Here is a 23,700-nt window from a genome sequence, read left to right on the forward strand (position 1 = left end):
CCTTTCTACCCTACCTTCCAAGTCACCTGGGAACCGTAGCTCTCAGGTACAAAGTAGCAACTACTTCTGCTCATAGTTTTTCTTTTTTTCCACTTTGTTAATGCAATATTTTCACTTTTTTATTTTCAATATTTCTGTTCAAATGATTCACATATTTTCAGGACTTTTATACTCTAATTTGCCTTTAGTTCTTTGACTTTATACCTTATTTAGAGAGAGGTGTGTGTGTGTGTGCATTCATAATGTTTAGAAGATATTTCTATGGCATCCTCCAAGGGGATTGGGGCTTGTTGCCTTGTGGCTATTTCTAATATGTTTGTACTGTCCTCCTTTTCATACCAATGAGTATTTTCTATCTTCATACATATCTGTCATATAGCCTGCTCTTGATAAGTTAAGCTGTTACCATCTTACGACCAATAAAATGTGATGTTCTCACTGCTTTATAATATTTCAAACACAAATTTGGGCTATTTTCCTACTCTTTTCAAACTATTGTTTTAGACTAATATCAAATGGGCATAGATACATATCCAGTAATCCAGTGTTATTACTTTTAATTTTAATTATTAGTTTGGAGTAGTCATTTTCAAAGGCATTTCATAAATTTTTGACATTCTCTACCAGTTAAATCTCTCTTGTATACAGAAAAGGTTTCTAATAACTTTTCTCTACTATGTTAGAGTCAGAAAAAGCATTTGACTAAATCAAATACTCATTCATGATTGAGTATTTGAAATACTCAAACTAGGAAACTAGGAAAGAAGATAATTTCTTCAACTCGATGAAGGTCATCTGTGAAAAACCTACAGCTAATATCACACTCATTGGTGATCTTTCCCTCTAAGGTCAGGGCCAAGGCAAAAATCTCCACTTTCACCACTTCTCTTTACCATTGTACTAGAGATTCAAGTCAGTGCAATCTGGAAGGAAAAATTAATAAAAGGCATTCAGAACAGAATGGAGTAATAAAATTTGCCTTTATTTACAAGCGATATGATTCTACATCTAAAAACAGTTAAACACAACAACTACTTTAACTAATAAGATAGTTCACCAATGTAGTGGGGTACAAGATCTATTGTGCTTCTATATATTAGCAATGGACTCTGCAAAAATTAAAATAGGAAAGTAATACCATTCAGAATAGAATGAAAAAAATGAAATAGGAACAAATTTAACAAAGTACGTTCCATATTTATACACCAGAAACTACAGTATATTGTTGAGTGATGTTAAAGATTTAAATAGAAGGAGAGACAATATATTTTATGGATTAAGAGACTTAGCATTTATATGATGACAATTCCCTTCAAATCGATTTATAGCTTCAATACAATCCCTATCAAAATGCCAGCAGGCCCTTTGAGGGAAATTGACAAGCTAATCCTAAAACTGATTTGGAAATGCAAAGTGGCTAAAATAGCAAATACAATTTCCAAAAAGAAGAAAAAATTTGGAGGACTACACTTCCTGGTTTCAAAATATTGTATAGAGCTACAGTAATCCAGACAATGTGGTACTAACGTAATAATAGACACGCAGACTAACGGGACAGATGAGAGCCCCAAAATAAACTTTTACATTTGTAATTGGTTGATATTTTGCAAGGATGCCAAGGTGACTCCCTGGGGAAAAGACAGTCTTTTCAACAAATAATGCGGGTACAATTGGATGTGTATATGCAAAATGTAAATTTAGACTCTTAATTTACATCACCTACAAAGATTAACTCAATGGATCACAGACCTGAATGTAAAAGCTAAAATTATGCAACTTTTAGAATAAAAATTAGGACAGCTTCATAACCTCGGATCAGGGAGAGTTCTTAGATACAACACCAAAAGCATGATGCATAAAAGAGAAACAATGATCGTCTCCACTTAATCAAAATTAAAAACTTGTATGCTTCAGAAAACAATGTATGAAAACAAAAGACAAGCTACAATCTTGGAAAATATATTTGCAAATTATTATATCTGATAAAAGACTTCTATATAGAAGATATAAGGAATATGTAAAACTTCACAATAAGAAAGCAAACAAATCAATTTTTTAAAAATGAATAAATGATTTGAATGAACATTTAACCAAAAAAGATACACAAATGGCTAATAAACACAATAAAAAAATGCTTAACTAGTCATTAGGGAAATTAAAAATTAACATCACTATTTGAGATACCTCTTTATACTCACTAGATTGGCAATAACGTAAAGTACAGATAATAACAAGTGTTGGCAAGGATATGGAGAAATTAAAATCCACATATATTACTGGTAGGGATATAAAATGTTGCAGCTGCTTTGGAAAATAGTCTGGCAGTTCCTGAGAAGATTAAATCTAGTAACTCCATGACTCAGCAATTGCACTCCTAGAGAAATGAAAACATACATCCACACTAAGACTTGCACATGAATGTTCATAGTATCATTATTCATCAGGCAAAATGTGGAAACAATTTAAATGTCTGTAAAAAGGCAACTGGAAAAAAAAAGATAATGTAGTATATCTTTGCTATTGCATGTTGTACTAGGATTATGGTAGGAATATAGATCAATGGAACAGAACTGAGAGTCTAAAAAATAAACCCTTACGTTTTTGATTAGCTGATATTTTGCAAAGATGCCAAAGTTATTCCATGAGAAAAGACAACCTTTTCAATAAATAGCGCTGATATCATTATATACTGTCCTTCTTTGTCTCTGATAATTTTCTTTGCCTTGAAGTGTACTTTATCTAATATTAATATAGCCACTCCTGCTTCCTTTTAATTAATGTTTGCATTATATGATTTTTTCCATCCTTTTACTTTCAGATGCTTTTATCATTATATATGAATTGAGTTACTTATAGACAACACACAGTTGGGTTATGCTTTTTGACCCACTCTTCTCTCAATATCTGTCTATTAATTAGTATATTTAGACCATTTAAAGTTAATGTGATTATTGACATAGTAGGGCTTAAGTGTGCTATTTGATTTTTTATTGTGATAAAATAAACCTAATATAAAATTTACCATTTAAATCATTTTAAAGTGTATGGTTCAGTGCCATTTAGTAGATTAACAATGTTGTGTAACCATCATGACTAAATAGTTCTAGAACATTTTTATCACCTCAAAAGGAAATCCCACACCCATTAAGGAGTCACTCACTATCCTCCCCTCTCCACAGCTATTGCCAGCCACTAATTTGCTTTCTTCCTATTTATTCCTATTCCTATTCCTAATTTGCTTCTAATTTTCCTATTCTGGATATTTAATATAAATGGAATCATACTTTATGTGAATATTTTGTCTGGCTTCTTTCAATTAGCATGATGTTTTCAAGATTATCAATGTCATAGTATGTATCAGGACTTAATTTCTTTTTACGGCTGAATAATATTCCATTGTATAAATATGCCACATTCTATTTCTCCATTCATTAGTTGATGGGCATTGGGTTCTTTCCACCTTTTTTGCTATTGTGAATAGTGCTACTCTATTCGTGTACAAGTTTTGGCTTTCAATTCTCAACTCTCCACTAGGTCTTTTCTGACACCACCTAAACAGAGCAGAGAGGGGATGCCTCATTATTATTGAGTAGGGGTGACAGTCCAGGCTTCTCACATGATCTTCACTGATACCATGGAGAGGAAAGAGGACTTCATAACCACCCAGTGGGGTGAAAGTCTTGGCTCCAAGTTAGGCCTTGTTTGACATCATCTGGCATGGGGACTAGAATGCTCTGTTCCATCCTCCCGAGGGTGGAAGTCTGGGGTTCCCACTTGCCCTTTGTTGCTATGAGTGGGGGTGGGACCACAGGTTTTTTTTCCTATGGCAAGAACAGAGCAATTATTGTTTAAAGCTTTCTCTCTTGCTAGGCTGCCCATTTGCTGTTCCTTAGTTAGAGAAAGCAGGCTTTTATTGGAGCTTCTTTATTTTTCTACACCCCTAAGAGTTCCAGGTTGGTAGTTTCATCAGACCCAAACGTAGAATATATGGGGCAAAAAGAAAATTCAGGGAACTCACCATTGTGTTGTTCCTTGTGTTCTAAAGTCCCCAGCCAGTCTGCTTTCTTCTTTCCACCTTTCAGAGTCTTCTTATTTTTGTTTTATATATAATGTCCAGATGATCCAGGGGTTAAGGTTCATCACTCTCACCTCTGTGGCCCAGGTTCATTTCCTCGTCAGGGATCCAGGAACCACACGTCTGTCAGTTGTCATACTGTGGCAGCTGGATGTTGCTGTGATGCCGAAAGCTATGCCACTGGTATTTTAAATACCATCAGAGTCACCCATGGTGGACAGGTTTCAGTGGAGTTTCCAGACTAAGATAGACTAGAGAGAAAAACCTGGCCACTCACTTCCGAAAAAATTGACTGTAAAAACTTTATGAATAGCGGTGGAACATTGATATAGTTCCAGAAGATAAGAGGATGGCACAAAAAGACTGGGCAACGTTCGGCTCTGCTGTACACAGCGCCACTAGGAGTCGGAATAGACTCCATGGCACCATCAACCAATATATTATCCACGGTTTTTAGTTATATTTAATAACAGAAATAAAGAAAAGTATGTCTATTCCATCTTCCTAGAATCTCTGATTTCTTTTATTACATGGAGATAGCAAGTAGTTGTTGGAAGTCTGAGCAATTCTAGAGCTCTCAGAAGCTGTCCTTCAACCTGAAACTCTTTATCCCTTCCAGATTGGCAAGGTACTTATTTAGCAGATCATCTCTGAACACATTAAATATGAGGATACATAGGAAATCATGTAAAAATACATGAGTAACATTTATAGCATTATATCACTTTGTGGTCCAGGCATCCTATCTACAAAACTATCACTTAAACTTCACAACAACGTATTTTCAATACAGAAACTTAGAAACAATAAAATTATCCAGGTACCGTAACTTAGTTACCTATGAGCACCTGACCTCAGGAAGTGCTCACGTAGCAATATCTCACACATAGAAGTGTAACGTGGTGTCAGAGCACAAGGGACAGCAAGCCTCTCTTTGATGGTTGACCTAGAGCTCTCTGAATCCCTAATTCTAAAGAAAAAACTTTTCCCTGGGTAAGGCTGAGCCTCCTGGCGGGTGTCGAGTTGCCCAGCTATGGGGAAAAGAAAGAGAGATTCTGATGGAACTTTCTAAATCTTTGCCAAAGTTTCCCACCTGCCGCCAGCACTGTCAAAATATGCCTAAGTCCACAGCAGCTTTTGTAATTTAGATATCGGATTTGAATGTAAAGTTTCTTTGGCTCTTTTGCAGTTGCCAAAAATAGACCATTTAATGAGGTTACTCTTCCTCACTGCAAAGGAACTTCTATTGTTAAAAGGGGGAATATCTTTCTGCACGAATTGGTGGATTTGGACAATCCTATTATGAACTTTTTTTTCATTTTTGTTAATCAAAATAGGAACTGTGCTTGCCCTACAATATTGAAATGAGTGAAAATAGATTGCTAATATAAATCTGTGATTATCTATAATTCTTAAATAAGCATCATCGTATGCTTCCATCATTAATAATTTTATCAGGTATTAAAAGTCTGTATTAAATGCATTGTAAATGAATATTAATTATATGCAGCAATTAACTGTTAATTTGAATAATACATGAACACGATTTCATGCTTTTTAATTTTGAGTGATCTGATTTTTAAGTACCCATCAAACCATGATATGTTTTGAGAACTTTAAAAATTAATCATCCATATTGATAGCTTCAAAAATTAGAATAAATGTTTTTGTTCTATAATCTCACTTTTTAACTAAATAAAAGTTGCTGCATCAAGTTTTAGTATCATTTAAAAATATGTCCTTGTAGAAGTTGCTATAAATGTCGACATTTTCAGCAGCATAAATTTATAGTGACACTGAATTTTTATGACACTATAAAAGTCCCTACTCATGCTGACATCTACAGCTGCATTTTCACAGAAATATAAGAATTTGTATCTTAGACATGTGGTTAATCCTATCTGGTTTTTCAAAGAAAGGAAACTGGGGTAACAGATATTTCTGATATCCCTAAACAAGTCAAATATATATCATAGGAATTTAAAGATTTGGTTTCATTCCTTTAACACCTGGCAGCCAAAGAATCTGTTACTTTTTAATCAAACTAGCTGAAGAAGAAGAAAGAGGAGTTTAGCTGGGAATTGGATAAGTCCATAAAGGGAGGAAAGAGCACATATTTTACAAGGATAAATGGGGGACAGAAACAAAACCGTTTCATTTAAGTATCCAGAGACTTCCTGGGCTGTTGTCCTCTTAACCTGCCTAATTGTTAAGACTGTTGAGCTAAAACATTTAGAGAAAATGATAGACATTATATGTGAACCAATTTTTAAAAGTTCATTTGAAGGCCCAGCCCCATGGCGGAGTGGTTAAAGTTCCGTGTGCTCCACTTCGGTGGCCCTGGTTCGTGGGTTTGAATCCCGGGAGCAGACCTACTCCACTCACCAGCCATGCTGTGGCAGTGTCCCACCTACAAAATAGAGGAAGACTGGCACAGACGTTAGCTCAGGGCTAATCTTCCTCAAGCCAAAAAAAAAAAAAAAAGAGGAGGATTGGCAACGAATGTTAGCTCAAGATGAATCGTCCTCAGCCAAAACAAAAAAAAAAGAAAAAAGAAGTTCATTTGAAGTTGAAAAGAGACAATATTTGTGTCAGGGTTAATATAACTAAAATATTTACAAGTTTCTGTTCAGGACACATTTATATTTAACAATATAAATTTTCTTGCAAATAAATTTTATTAAATGCTGGCTGCTGGTTCTTGAAGAAATGGCTAGAAAGGTCTCAAACAGAAATTTCCAAAAGTTGTGCAGTTTATGAACTGCTATTCGCTGATCTCAAGTTGTCTAGAGGAGCAGAAAAATTGTGAGTTGCAGGAATAAAACAACTTTTGGCAGATTATTCATTCTAAACTAAAAGCAACTTTATACACAAAATATTAAAGGGTTAAGAAATCTTATTTAATACAGAAGCAGTCCCATCTCACTATTTATCATGAGCAATTTTCTTAAAATCTCCATAAGTTTGAGGAAAATATCTACCTTTCAATAGCAATTACCAATTACCAATACCAACACCAATTGTATAGTAATTGGTAATATTGATATGTATATTATACATACACATATGGTATATAATATAATATCATATATATATACAATATGTGTGGTATAAAATAATATTATATTCAAGGGAATTCCATATATATTTCAATTTCTTTCTATTTCTATTTGGGAATGGGCGGGTGGATCAATAGGTGTCTAGTATTTCTTTGGATTTTAATACAATGCTGAGATGAACTTTTATGTGTGTATTACATTAGGGGAGCAACATTTATTTTAAATCATTACACTGGTCAAAAACACATGACTAATTAAGAATACAACTTCATCTCAAATAGTTCTTGGAATTATGTTTTTAGAAAGTGGGAGTTGACAAGACATGAGATCTGACTGTCTTTAAAATATCATTGCAAGTCAAATAGAAATTGCCCACACTGCTCGGTTATAGAATTATTATCTTAAAGACTATTGGATGTAATAGATATAAAGCATTATGAATTCATAAAATTGAGGAAGCACAATAAAATTCTTTATTAAATTGCAAGGCTCTGTTTTTTTTCCTACTTTCTATTCTCTAAGAATTTGTGATAATCTCTGGAAAGGAAAAAGAGCTCAGTGGAAGACAGGAGTGCACGTACTCAGAGCTTTTGCCTTGTTTGCTAGGAGAAAATATTTTTACTGGATACTGGGATGCCTCAGTGAGACAAAAGGCAAGCAGCTTTGAAAATTGTTGCTTTGAAATTGGTAGAAGCTACGTGCTCCATCACAAAAGTGGAGAGGTTTGTAGAAAGTGCTGTACCAGAGATGGGGAGAAATTCACATCTTTAAGATGTGAATAGAACATTCTACTGAAACTCAAGGAGTAGCAAATCTTAGAGGCACAAAAATATTGGAGGTTAATTGAGAGTCTTTGAAGTTTCACATTAAAAGTAAATTTTGCATACTTAAAGTTACTAAACATTTTTGTTTGTGTGTATGGCAAAACGCCTGGCAGCTGTACATTGGATATGCAATTTGATAGGTGACTAGATATTGGCATAAATATATGCTGAGTGTGTAACAACATGCCATCAGGAAAATATTCCACATGTGTGTTTAGATCTGGGGAACTCCTGCAGATGGCTATTTGGGAATGGTAGTGAGTAAGGGGGAAGTTGAGTTAATCCTGAATCCAATCAATATGGCAGCAATTACAGCCAAAAGAGAAGCGAAAAATTTAACTGTCATTTCAAACTCAAGAGACTTCTGAATTCTCGATATTAGGAAAAATACTTAGGGAGAGAAAAGTGATAAAAAGAAATTAAGACCAAACAGTGCAGAGTCAAAATCTCAGGGTGGATGTGGGGAGCTGGAGGTAATACAGATTAAGTCTTCATATCTTGAATCAGATCTCTGACAAGCAAGTTTCTCATACACGAAAATAAAGGAATTCCTCATTCAATTATGATATCCTCAGAATTTTGATTGAAGACTCTGCCCCTATTTTGTTTTCATTGATAAATGTGGAATTAATTTTCCTACTGCCTTGTAGACTTCAGAATGTATAGGATAGGTTTAGTTATAAACTGGGGATAGGTCAGGATTTTGATGTTAAGAGGGGAGAACTGAAATGAAACCACCTGTAGCAACACAGTTAATAGGATTGTGAACTAAGTCTCTTTACTCTAATATGGCTTAATTATTTGATGGTCTGCAGTCTGTACTAACACAAGTTTACTATTCTAGGTGGTTTATTTCCCATGATATCAGTTTCTATTGCTGCCGTAACAAATTACCCCAAGGTTAGTTGCTTAATGCAACATAAATTTTCTATCTCACAGTTCTATATGTCACAAATCCATGTATACTGAGCTCAACTGGTTTCCCTTTAGAGTCTGACAAAGCTGAATCAAGGTGTCCATTGGGTTGCATTTCTTTCTAGAGGTCGCCAAAGCCAGGGATGTAATAGGGAAGAAATTGGACCTTGAGACTTATCTGGGTTGAGATGCATATCTGGGTTGGTACACTGGAGAACTTTGAATCTTTTGATTCCACTGGATGCTTTGGGAATGCTGAAATATTTTTTTTTTTAGAAGAGAAAGCCCAATGTCCTTAATAGGAGGGACTATTAAGGGACTTCAAATGAAGTGGAGATCTTATAAGTAAAGGATCTGCCACCACTTTTCCTTTCGGTCACTAGACCTGTAACTTCTGATAGTGTCAAAATTAGCATATTCAGATTGGGTAAGTGCTAGGTTCCTAAGAAATGAAAACAAATAAAAGCTGATGGAGCTGTAGGATCTAACTAATATATAACAGTAGGAACCAGAAAGCTATACTTCATCAAGGGGCAGGGCAGAATACAAAGCTGGATAAGTGGGCACTCTCAAGTGACACAGGACTTAATACATTGGAATGCGCACTTGGAGGTAATTCTAATTTGCTGTTTGGAAGCTTGGAAAAAGCATTACCAGAAGTACTATGGTCAACTGTGGAGGAGGGATCAAAAGGCTCAGAAAAGTGGGCATGATAGAATGGCCAAGATGATGATGATGTTCCAGAAGACTGAAGGGACATTCTGTTTACAAAGATAAGTAAGATTCTAGTGAGAAGGTCCCCAGAATAGCTAAGAGCTCAGTAGTGGCTGTCCTCTGAAGGTTGGGAGAATGCTATTACAGAACTAGTATCAATGGGAAAGATTGAATTTCCTTGAGAGAGAGAAAGAGAGATAGGTCAAGAATAAATGAGTAGAAGGCTGAGAGCTGAGGTTAGCTACTCCAATGAAAAGTCACTATCTCAACTTTCTGATTCAAATCTATTTTCAGACCCAGACCCCATCAACTAACTGAAATGCCATGTGTCCATAAGGAAGAACTTTGAAACACCACAAAATATACAGTAATGGTTTCCCCATTAGGAGAAAGAGACATATTGTTACTTACTTTGCTGGCCAAACACTGGCAAAACTACATTTATTGAAAGTTATTTGATACAGGGCCAGAGTTCATGTTGAAATCTGGAGACCCAAACTTTCCTCTTTCACCCCCTGTTGTAGTAAGGGCACATGGGATTCAGATAATAAGTGCAATGATAGCCTAGGACTTTTTCACAGTGGGTCTGTTGAATCTATGAACCCACTCCGTTCATTTTCCAAGTTTCTATTTGGAAAGTCATGCTTAGAAGTTTTTAAAATCCATCACATTGGTTACTTGACCTCGAGAATAGCAGCTATTAATTGGAAAAGCCAAAGAAAAGCCCTAAAAGAGTTCCTAAACCTAATGGCAGAAATTCATTCACTTCCTCTCTAAAACCCTCCCATTCATAGCATAGACCACTCAACTTAGTAAGTGACCGTATATTGCCTTGTTCTCTGATTATTTTCTTCATTATGCCATATACGCATGTAGATTGTGTCATTATTTTCCTGCCGTAAATCATCCCATTCTTTATTTTCTATCTCTGTTAATTGCAACACCATTCAGCCTGAACCAGAAATCTCAGAGTCAGTTCCACTCATCTCTCACATTTAATTTATCACAAAGTCCTAACTGTTTTATTACTGAAATATTGCTCACATTCCCTTTTATCCATTCCTATTGACAGTGCTCTAATTTAGGTCTTTACTATATACTTCACTTGACTAGTGTAACTGCTCCATTCTTCCTCCTCTTGCTCACTCTCCTCCATCCTCTATATTGCAGCCAGGATTCCCTTTCTAAAACATAGGCAATTAAGTCATTCCTCCATTTGCAAATTTTTGAGAATTTCCCAAGGCCTATAAGATCAAGTGTAAACACTAAAGTATGAATTCAAAGCTCTTTAGAACCTGATCTCAGTATAAATTTCCAACTTTATCTGCCACTACTTCTCTCCCATCCACTCTAATTGTTTCTGCTCTGGTTTCATTCATCATTATCCAAAATACATTGTTTTTTTCCTACTCTCCTTGTAGGGAGTAGGAAATCTTAGTAAATCCTAGTAAATGTTATTCAGACTTCAACCTCCAAAGCTCTGGTATTATCTCCCTTTAAGGACGTTTCTATTTCTCTCTCTCCTCCCTCACCATTACTTTTCCTCTGCTCCCCCAACCCCACCTGTCCCTGCCTTTTCCACACCACACCTGCACACAAAAAGAGAAAATCAAACTTGATGGATTCAGTGAAGTGGCTATGGATACAGTGTCTGGGGTTAGACCATCTTGTTGATTTTCTGCTTACATTTGAGTGACCATTTACATTTGAATGAACTTCAGAGAGTTTCTAAGTCTCCGTGTGTTCATTTTCTCATCATCAAGATGTAGATTAAAATATATCTCCCTCATGGGAATATTATAAGGATGACATGAGACAATGAACATCAAGTAGTTTGCAATGATGCATAATAATTGTACAATTTAGCTGTTATTATTGTATTCGTATAACTTACATACACACAAATATAATATTTATACTACATAGACGTATTTATGCATAGACAAAGAAAGACAGAAAGTATTTATCTGCTAAACTGTGACCTCTCTGAAAGAAAGTTTAATATTTCACTCTTATTACCCCAATTCTTAAATGCTTGAAACAAAGTAGGAACTCAAATATTTGGCAAAGCAATATCATTTTTTCATATCTCCCATTATTTTTAAGGCATGGTAGGTATTTAGCAGGAGCTAGTTTACTTGTTGGCATATGCTTTAGCAACATGTACGACTAAGATCTAACTCGTGGAAGTTGTGTGAAATAAAATTGAGAAGGCGCAGCCATATAGCCAAACACCCATACAGATCAAAATAGAAAGAACATGAAAACAGAGGCTTTGCTCACACAGAAATGATGGATACAGTACATTACTTCAGATGTATAGAAGTACAGAATTAGGGCACTGATACATATGCTGTTAAGAAATACAGGAAGCCTAAGGACACAATTTTAATTAAACTATAATGAAAAGGAACATGAAACTTCTCTTGAAATTTTTCTATAATTTTAAGTGCTTGTTCATTATTAGCATGTAAGATATTTTCCAAAACTGATAAAAATTAGAAAAAAAAGTTTAATTTTTGAATTGATATATAAATTAAAATTCATATATATTAATATATTAAAATGAGTTTATATATCTATAAATCTGCACCTAAATACTTAGTAATAGGAGTAAAAAGTTTTAGAATTATTTTTAAGTTTAATTAAGTGAAAACAAGAATGCTTTCTAATCACAATGACAAAGAAATATATGACTTAAACATCTTAACCCTAAATCTCTGGTGGAGAGATATAAGGGGGGCTTGGTCTGTGAGTGCATCAAAGTGAGCCTTCTTCTTTGAACAGCCTTCATGCTTAGTATTTATTTTGTCACAGTCTCCTGAGTGTTGCTGGGTCATCTTCTCTCTCACTCTCAGACACATTTATAAATTGTCAGCGTGGTCCTCTGATGTCACATTTCTCTCTACCTTTAGCAAATTTTGCTGAAATGGGAGCATTGCTTGGTTCAATGGGATAAACAATGTTTAAGCTAGTAGTGTAAGCATGATCATAACAGATTTTCACATTTTGTAGAAGACCACACAAAATTTCAAGTTGGATGATACACATATTTATTGAACTTTTTGCAACAAGTTGCGTACACCTTGCTACTGAAAAAAAGCAGGTAAAATGTACCTGTAAATGTGATATTTATGCATATTAACATGGAAAAATCCACTTGCAAGATTTACTGAGGAATACACTCTAAACTGGACATAATTTGCATATATTTCCAAAATTGTTCGAGTTTAAGTATTTTTTGTTATGGTTAGCACAGCCCCAATGGCGATGAGTCATTGGATCGTTAGAGTGGTGTCCACTTCACCACACACACACACACACACACACACACACACAGATACACAATACAACACACATTTGTATACACATATGTTACTGTTTTAGTAAACTTTTAAGTTTAAGTAGTGTCCATTATTCTTGGTTGATCTTTAAAATCTTTTTTGTTTTTTGTGCTGAGGAAGATTCGCCCTGAGCTAACATCTGTGTCAATCTTCCTCTGTTTTATATGTGAGTCGCCACCACAGCATGGCTACTGATGAGTGGTGTAGGTCCATGCCCGGAACCAAACCTGGGTCACCAAAGCTGAGCATGCCAAACTTAACCACAAGGCCAGGGACTGGCCCCTAAAATCTTCATTTTGAATCAAAATATGAAAAGGTTATAAAAAATCAGGACAGGTGGTAATTCAACCATCATGATATTCTATTTAAGAGTAAAATTCTTATAAATTGTTGTAATGAAAAAAAATTCCTAATTGGCCTGAACTAGCAGTATACTATTGTCCAAGTGATCACCAGTCAGCAAGATTCGGGTAGAAAAAATTCACACTAATCAGAATGGTGGGCAAAGTTTGGTGGGAACAGAGAGAACCAGGAAAAATTTTTTTTTTATCTACTTGTTCACGTTGCTTCCAAGATTCGAAGATCTGAGTGTAATGAAACCTGGTAATGATTTATGAAAGGAAGTTATAAATATTTTGTCAGCAGGGCCATGTAAATTTAGGACTACATTGTGTAGCCACCCCATCCTGCAATCAAGTCTTTGACAATAACATGACTATATGCAGGCACTATTCTAAATACCTCTCTCTCTCTTCTCTCTCTCGTCTCTTCTTTCTCTGTTTATGTGTATGTATATATGTTTATACATATATACATACACAGCCATATCTGTACATATATATATGTATATATTATATACTATATATTTTATATTTATGTACTCATTAAATCTTTCAAAATTTTTATATAGGTTAGGTAATTTTTTGTGTGTGTAAGGAAGATTAGCCCTGAACTAACATCTGCTGCCAATCCTCCTCTTTTTGCTGAGGAAGATTGGCCCTGAGCTAACATCCGTGCCCATCTTCCTCTACTTTATATGGGACACTGTCACAGCACGGCTTGATAAACAGTGTGCAGGTCTGCGCCGTGCATCTGAACCCACGAACCTCGGGCCGCCGAAGCACAGTGTGCAAACTTAACCACTACACCACCCGGCTGGCCCCTAGGTAGCATTTTTAACAGAAGAAGAAACTGAGTCTACAGAGATTAGGTAGATTGCCCAAGGCAATAGAGGAAGTGGGTTCAAATTCAGCCAGTTTGACTCAGAGCTTGGACTTTTACCACTACTCAACAGTTAAGGGTAGAAATGGTTAAAAAAAATCTTAGCATTATGCTTTTAAAGGTAGATCTTTAAAAAAATCAAAATAATCTAATCAGAGTAGGTCACTTTGTTCCCAGGTATCACAGTGACAAACATTGGCTGCTCATACAGAGGCATGCCCCAGGAAGGGTAAAACAGCCAAACACTTCTCTCCCTAATAATGAGGAGGAGGTTTACAGCTCACGAGAAGGAAGAGGAGACAATTCTTCACTTCTTAGAGGATTGTAATGTTTTGTCTCCAAGGGAAATGTGTGCTACTGACAGGAAAAATGGGTTTATTTTCACACATAACTCATTGGCGGGAGATTGAACAGGAATTAGTGCCCCTCCATTCATTTTTTGTACTAGGCTAGAGTCCCTGAGGAGAACATGAAAAGACGCTCACTATGTCCTGAAGAGCTGCTGGAATTTCCAAAACCCAGGACAGAATCAAGGGGAAAAATTCTCCCGCGAAGAGATTAAGAATTTTTTAAGGCAGGTTAGGGCGGTCCCCAGACTGTTACTCTTAAGAGAGACCGCAATGAGTTCAGAAGAACCAGAAAAGACAAGTCAGGTTCTACACAAGTATACACAAGAGACTCGTCCTTGTAAAAGTTTATGTCTTCTTTTACGCAGCCCAAGAGAATGTTTAAATTTGCGTGTTAAGTTTTTAGTTCTCCTATATTGTGATACTGGGATACTCTTTAGAGATTTGTGGAGGCTTCATTTAGAGCATCCTGTATCCTCAGGACAGTCTAGAAGTTTCAGTCAGGCAGTGGCTGGTGGGCAGGCGAGCCGCTGCATCTGCTTGTGAGCTTTGGCAAAAGAGTTGAGAGGGTGGTTGCTCTTTTCAGTGGGTTAAGACATGCTATCAGTCACCTTTAGGTTAAAAAACCATTTCTTGGGAAGTGTTAGAGAAATCACAGACTCACAAAAGTGAGTAAAGCAATACTTTTTGAACACTGCTATTAAAATATAATGTGCTTATATACGCTAGGTTTTCATTCATTTGGAGTGTCTTACATGAATTAAGTTTGCACAATCTAGCAATCTCTCAAAGTCTCACCTAGCTCTGAATTTTCAATACTATTCAATAATCTGCCCAGTATTGTCAAACTAACAAAAATCAGAAGTTATCATCTCATGGTCTCACTAACCCTTTATCATGGGGTTGCAGGTTAATTTACTTGACTGAAGTGACTATCCATTTCCAAGGAATAATTCTGGAACATTTGTCATTTTCACACTGATTTCCTAATTTCACTTTAATTATATATTGGTGATCGGAAGAGGTGACCAAGTGAAACATTATAGCCTGAGAAAAATCACAGTGAAAGGAAAGGGGGAACTACCTTCCAGACGCTTCGCAACAGAGGATTCTACCTTTATTTCTCTAAACCAAGAAATTATTTTCTTCCTGCCTATAATGTGTAATCTTGTGGCTAATGGTAACTTTTACGAATGGAATTGAAAATGAATAAACTAGCAGCACATGTCATTGTTAGTAACTTTATGTATGTATGTATATACTTGGTGGGGAGACGAGAAATGGGAACACAAGAAAGAACAGAGAATGAAATATGGCGCTAATCCATCAACACAGCAAGACTAAACGAATTGCACTTATCTTATTTGTCTTGCAAGTATTTTAACCAGAAAAGTCATTAAAAAAGTAGAGATAATCAGCTAGGCAATTGTTCTGCCCTTAACTCTAGTTTGTCTTTCTGCTAAAAGTCTCCAGCAGAAGCTTTCCTAGCAGACAAATTACAATTCAGGTTACAGAGTTCATGTCTAGACTTATCTCTGTTATATTCGAACTCAAAAATCAACCCACCATCTATGGCATAATTAAAAATTAAATGTCTCTTAATCACAGCCCTAACTAGCAAGATATGGACAGACATAATTATATATTGAAATTGTCTGGGCTCTGCTAATTCCAATATTAAGATATTTCAAAGAAATGTGGCAAAAAACAATGTCACATTATACCTCCAATTCATTAATGAGCATGTTTTTTACCCACTAGTCTTCATGCTGCATTAACATGTGACAGAGGTCAAGATTACATTAAATTATAGCATAAATTACTATAGTTAACAGTGCCATTTGACATCTTTACAGGTAACTGCTGTTCTTAAATTTGTTCTGAACAAGTTCTATTTTTCTCTTTATTTAAGTGCTTTTTACTCAATATTTTTTACCTAGAACAACTGATTTTACCCAAAATATAAGTAAATAATAATGAAAAATATAAAATGCTTGCATTTAGTTTTTTTTAGACTACACCATCTCGTTAAACTAAGGTAAGGACAATAGAAGGGAAAAATTCTGAAAAATGGCTGCAAAAAATTCCTTGATTACAAACAAAAAGAGAATTATTTAAAATACTCAATCTCTTTTTCTTTCAATGATGACTTTCCAATTGTGGACCTAGAAGGGTGACTTTTACAGAGAATGTTTGTGTTACATGGCTGTGTGGTCCAATGTGAACTTTAGATTCTTTAGGATATTAAAACAGATACATGCCCAATGCTTGAAGAAAATATTGAATGTACAATGCTAATAATATTTAGAAGGGTCTTACTAACTTTGTTAGTACAGATTAGGCTCGAATTAAAATTTAAAATAATAGCATTATTGTACGCTACTCTGTAAAAACTAAGGTATTTGTGTGTATATATCTATACAGCTATGTTTATAAGTATACATATATGGATATACTAAAATAGCTATAATGCTTTAAAATATATTAGAGGATTATCACAAAGCTCTGGATTTTCATTGTTGTTTATAATGAACACCTGACCATTTTTCGCTTGCCATCATTAACTGAGTACAGCTTTTGACCTTAAAAGGGTAGCATTTACATAGGAAAGCTCATCTTACCAGGATGCGTGACAATATTCCCCTAAAGGAATAATACATATTGCAAATTACTAGAAAAAGGTCATTATTGTATTAAGTTAAATACTGTTTTTTTAAAAAATTCAGATAGGTATTAGCTTCTGAGTGAGAAAACTTCAAAATTATATTTTTCAAGCCTTTCCTAATCTACATAAGTATAAGACTGCTTTAGAGCCCATTAAAAATTGAAAGTTTTATTTGCTAGAGTTTAACAATTTTGCATGTTTTTAGGTCGACATGTGTAGTATAAGGCTTCAACATGAACCTAGTGAGTTAGGAGCAGAGAATCACAGAATCTTTTTGGAAAAAAATCTAACAGATTACTCATTTTTAAAAAGGTTTTGAAATATTTCTTAAGGTATTATTATATCAGATCTCATTGCTATATTTTTTAGCTTAATGAGAGATAAGCATCACTAATTATGGTGTTATGTAGCAGTGAAATAATAAAATATGGGCAATTTTGATTTTATATAATATTACTTTGTAATTTCTAATAAACATTCTGTAATCATTACATGGAACCTTACATCTAAATTTGAATTTTCAAATTTTTTTTATTAGTTTGGTGATTTTGCACATTACTAGTGTAAGAATAAAGAAGATTCATCTTTCTTATTTATATATGCAGTAAATACTTGATAGCCTTTTCAATAATAATGCACTCAAAAGATTTCATAGTTGAATAACAAATTTTCAAATTGCATACAAATGAGGAATATTATGCTTAAGAAAAAATAAAAGCATTTTTTAAAAAGCTAATATTAATGGAAAAGCTGGAAAAAGGCATTGCAAAATTTGTTTTTGATTTCATGTTCTTAAATTAAAAGAAAAGCACAGACTAGTAGACACTGTTGCTTTTTTTTTTTAATGAACCTATAGCAAATTTAAACGTGAACTTCATTAATCACTTTCATTCATTCAACAAATATGTGTTGAGCACATTCTGTGTATGAGATGCTGAGCTAGAGTTTGGGAATAGGTGATAAAGTCCACAGGAAACTCCCGAACTAGTGGAGGAATCAGATATAAAAGCATATTATTATGAAACGTGTTGTAGGTGTCTTAATACACGGATGCAACAAGTATAATATTATTTACTACACAGAGCATTATAATAATCTTCAGTGACTCTTATGCTATGATGAATCAACTGTCAATACTGACAAGAGTTTGTTTTGTTTTCTTTTGTAACATATAAAAAAAAAAGTTGATAATAGAAAAAAGTTATGAATGTATTTTATTCTTCTAGTTGCCACCTTGAAGGCATCATCTAAGATTTAGACAACAGCATGCATTACGATTCTAAACATTTAGTGACTTCTTGAGTGGAATGGTGAGAGGGATATTAGAGGAATATGAGGTAATTATTATATTAAATAGCATGATTTAGAGAAAGGAATCATTCATCTAGCATCTTTGAGAAAATCCATGAATTATTTGGGAAGACCCAACTCCATTTCATTTCTTAACTACACGAATTGAGAAGCTGAGAATCTCTCTGTATCACTTCCATAGACACCATACACCTAATCCCTCCTAACCTCTGTCTCTTTGTTTTCTTCCGCCTTGTGCAATGCTTTTTTTTTTTTTTTTTTTTTTACTGTTTTTATAGTTTGTTGCATGACCCTCAAATACCCAATACAAATAACTGGGTTGGATTTTAAATGCAAGTTTTAGGATCACATTAATTTTAACAAAAATAAAATAGTATTTCCACAATAAGAAGAAATTAATTCAATTTATGATGAAGATTATGCCCATGTAAACAGATGAGATCTTATCTACTCAAGCCTCATAGCCATTACTGATTATGTTCATCACATTTGATTTGCAGCCAGTGGTCTGAAATATCTTTAATCAATAGGTGTTTAACTAGAGACAAACAATTCTAAATATTACTTGTTGACTTTTTGGCATAAATATCTAAATTATACAATTCTGAAATTCACTTTCATTGTCTCATCACTTAGCAGCATCTATATTTTATAGCTTTCTAAAAATTATCTTCTGTTACAGAAGTAATTTTGCTCATGTCTTTGACTTATATACTTCATTGAGTTTTGACTTCTGTGATTTTCCAGATCTGTGATTCTAATGCCACTATTTTCATCACTTTAAGTATGTTTATGGGCTGCATATATATCTATGTACTCTAAGTGAGCAAAACTGAAATCTTTTTGGTGTATCTGCATGTGATGCTATGTACAATGTAGACATATAAGCGTAGCTACTCACAAACATGCAAAAGTCAATATAAATACAGTGCTTTAACTTGCAGACTCAGCTTCTCATTTAGACCTTAACAGAGAGATGGCTATTCTTTAACATCAGATGAAGCAAGTCGATTCGAGTGTGTGAAAAGTCACCTTGCTAGATCTGCTCTACCAGCAAAGATATGTAGTTACAGATGCCACTAGTTGTCTTCAAATTGTTATCCACCTCATTAACATTTACTTGGCCTATGCACTCAGCTAAACACTGTACTTAGAACTTACTTCAAACAGCTTTAAGTCCATAAGACAAAAGAATTCTAGCTGATACAATTATAAAGAAATTTCTCGTTTTTTGTCATCATTTTAAATGGCAAGGAATATGGAATGAAAGATGTGTGTGTGTGTGTGTGTGTATACATATATATATATATTCATTGCTATACATACACATACACACACTTATAGAGAGAGAGAGACAGAGAGGAAGCAAATGTAAGACACATCATTCTAAGAAGTTCCAAGAGCAACAAACAAATGCAAAACAATTTCACCTGTTCTCTCAACTCCATTTCTTCTCTAATCTCCCACTCTCACTCCAAGAAAGTGAATTATAACATTGACTTAAGTGAGTAGAAGACTGCCGGTATTAGAAGTCCTGGTAAAATCAATTCCTTTCCACAGTCACTAAGATCCAGAGAAATTGTATAGGTCAGGAAAAGGTAGTACAAATAGAATAAAGACTAAAAGTGAAAAAGTACACATTATTGCACCTTGGCTTGGATGCTTAAAGTGTCCCTACTCCTTTCTGTGCAAACTCATGACACTGCCCTATTGTATAAGGTCTGTAGCTGTGTTATCAGTGCAATATGAACATAAGCACAACGCAAAACATCTAATGCTTCAAATTATATTACTGGTCATGTATTTATGATCTGATACCATTGCCCTCTAACACCAAAGACGTGGTATTAACCTCTGTTATAATGCCTCTCTTTTTTCTTTCAAGTGTTATACACACATGTCCTCACTCAAATACTTCCCAATGAGCAAGGTTGTTATTGTTTTCTGAAATAAAATATTGATACGTTTTATACGTTTGATGCAAAATTGCATTTCTTAATAGGAGAATTGTATATTAATCTGCCTTTGATTTTTTTTTTGCTCCTTTATCTCCAACATTGGTGCAGAAATCTCTGTTAAAAATGGACATTTTTTTAGAAAAAATGTTGAACTGGCATGTTTTTAATTGCATGAGGAAATTTTGTAGCTGTCTCTTGTCTTAAAAATGACTATGCTACTAGGAGTCATAAAATGTAGTATATAAAAATGGCATCAAATTAAGTGAATTAGCATTTAAATTACACAATATATGTATTACATGTATCGCATATAATATATATATAAAATAAAATGTACATTAAATATAAACTATTTATATGCACATAAAATTATAAAATGTTTACTCCTGTTTTAGCGGGTGTCTGTTTGACTTCAGTTTGGGAGGAAGGCAGCGTTTTTGCATGATCTCCCCACTGACTCCTCACTGCTTGCGGATGTGTCTTTGCTGCAGCCATCCTTGATACACCCAGGTCACTGACAGATTTCAACACCAGCAGTGGCAAGTGGACATGAAAGTGTGTCACCTTTTGACATCTATTTGTTTGGAACCCATCTGAGGTACCATAAAAACTTTTTAAAGACATGTTTAAGGTGTACTTAAGAAATCATTGCATACTCTATGAATATGTGGTAATATAATACCTTTATTAACATATTTTGCTTTCTAAGGACAATAATTTTATTTGATTACGTGTTATGCAAGGTAGAAATTCAATAGAGATAGTCATATGTTTCAGAAAGCAGATTTCTTTTCAGAATGGATTAGGTGGATTATTTCTGATGAAGAGGAAAATTTTTCAGCTTTCTCAGCCTACATGACAATTTCAAGTTTTTAGGAGGAAACACAAGAGAAATCCCCTCTAGATCAACTTGAAGCAACATATACAAGCTAGCCTCATTTTTCCCTGCTTCCGTATTTGTGAGTTCACCTACTTGATAAGATGTATTTGTAAAGCCAAATCAATACAAGCAGCGCAGCCATCCACGGACACGAATATGTGCAGAGCAGTGAGCAATTTGAATTGCCAGACATGCATGTTCCCAGCTGAGGCTGGACAAAGCAACACTTTGCCTTCTTGTTTCAGCTCAGCTCAGTTCTCATATGGTAAACAAGTACCCCTTTTGCAGTTTATTGACTGCCACATTTTTCACATTTGTGTGGTTTTTGTTGGTGATTTAGCAATGTAAAATGACCCCCAAGCATAGTGTTAAAGTGCTGTCTAATGTTCCTAAACGCAAGGAGGCTGTAATGTGCCTTACAGAGAAAATATGTGTGTTAGATAAGCTTTGTTCAGCCATGAGTTACAGTGCTGTGGGCCATGAGTTCAATGCTAAAGAATAAATGATGTATATTGAATAAAGTTTCGTTAAGCAGAGACACACATAATACAGGGTTATATATTGATCAGTTGATGAAAATGCTGGAACCAGAGACTGTCAGGAACATAACCTTCTATGTCTCCTAGGAGCATTGGCTCAATATTTGCTAATTCAGTGTTTGTGGCAGCTTTATAGAGCATAACTACCAAGAATAATAGCAATTGACTGTAATTTGTTTTTAATCCTTTTTACTAAACTGACCAGGACATAGTAACCTTCTTACAACAGTCTCAGAGTTTCCATTCTAACCTTGTGTCATCCTTAAACTCTACGATGTCATGGTTGCATTGATGAAAGATACTGTTTAGATATACACAATATACACATTTACTTACTATTCCACACATGGCAAATATTTTTAACTAATAACTAATTAATTCAACCAATATTTTTCAAGCACTGACATATGCCAAGTACTTTATTAAACACTGATTATACAAAAGTAGAAATGATCGTATTCTCAGAAAGCTTAGGTGTACACTTCATCTGGAATAAGTTATAGACATTAATCAAATAATCACACAAATACATCTAAAGTTTCTACTGAATTGCATGTTAAAGAATAGATGCACATGGCAGTATAAATATTTATACTGTGATAAAAGAGAAGCTGAGGGGTCTCTATTGAGGAAGTGACCTGGGCTGGGCTATGGAGGGAGGAGTCAAAATGGGAGGTAAGGAGAGGAAAAAGAGAACGCTCCAAGCACAGGGAGCAGTGTTGAGAAGCATTGGTTTGGGGAAAGAGTACACGATGAATATGAAAAGTTGAAGGAAGAATCATGGAGGAGCATGACATGTGATGGGTCTAGAGAAGCACAGAGAAGTTTGAGCTTGTACAGAGAGTCTTCAGGCCATTTAATAAATTTTGCATTTATTGCACAAGCCATGGAAGGGTTTTGAAGATTTAAATTAGAAGGATGGGATGATTAGATTTGCATTTTGGACAGATTGCTTATATCTCAGGATGAGGAATGGATTGGATAATGACCAGTGTGGATATAGGTCAGTCAGAGGCTATAGCAGTGGTTCAGAGAAGAAGTGACCAGTGCGTGGGTAGGGTGAGTACTTGTGGGGATGAAAAGTGAAGGACTTGAGATGTTCAAATACAGGATGATTGCAACTGCTCTGTGAGGCAATTATTGCAATTTTGTAGTTAAAGAATTGAATCTACAGAGGTTAAATGATTATTCTGAGATTACAGAGTCAATAAGAAAAAGAATAAGAATCACAGCCCACATATTGAGACTCTGTCATTATAAAGGCTCCAAATCCCTTGAAGGAAGATCCTAAAGTTAGAAAGTGAACAAGGGAGCATAATTCTAATCTCATCCCCATCCCACTCGCACTCTCAACATACAAAGACCTTACTTATCAGTATCTGGGGACAAATTAACCAAGACTCAATTCAGGGCTCAGGGTTTGAATAGCCCCAGTGAACTTTACATGGCAGGAAAAGTCAACTGTTAAGCCTGTGTTTTTGTTTTATTCGGTTTGGGTTTTATTATTTTGACAGGCTCTGAAAATATGACACCAGAGAAAGGAGGTTGAAAGCAGAGTGTCACGGGATGAGGAAAATTGCATTAAGAGAAAAAAAGAGATTTTTAGAGCTCATGTGAATCTGAATTTTAGACAAAAAAAGAATTTGAGTTTTTTAAAAAAAATGTGGGGGGGACAAGTAATTTCACGTATATTTTTATTTAAATTTTACTTTTTAGTTTTATTTTGAAATACTTTTAGACTTTCAGAAAAGTTGCAAGGATAGTACAGAAAATCCTCGTGTATCCACCACCCAGCTTCATCTAATGTTAATATTTTACATTATCGTGATAATGGTAATATCTTGAATT

The sequence above is a fragment of the Diceros bicornis genome, chromosome 17, assembly GCF_020826845.1.
Source record: "Diceros bicornis minor isolate mBicDic1 chromosome 17, mDicBic1.mat.cur, whole genome shotgun sequence".
NCBI classification, from domain to species: Eukaryota; Metazoa; Chordata; class Mammalia; order Perissodactyla; family Rhinocerotidae; genus Diceros; species Diceros bicornis.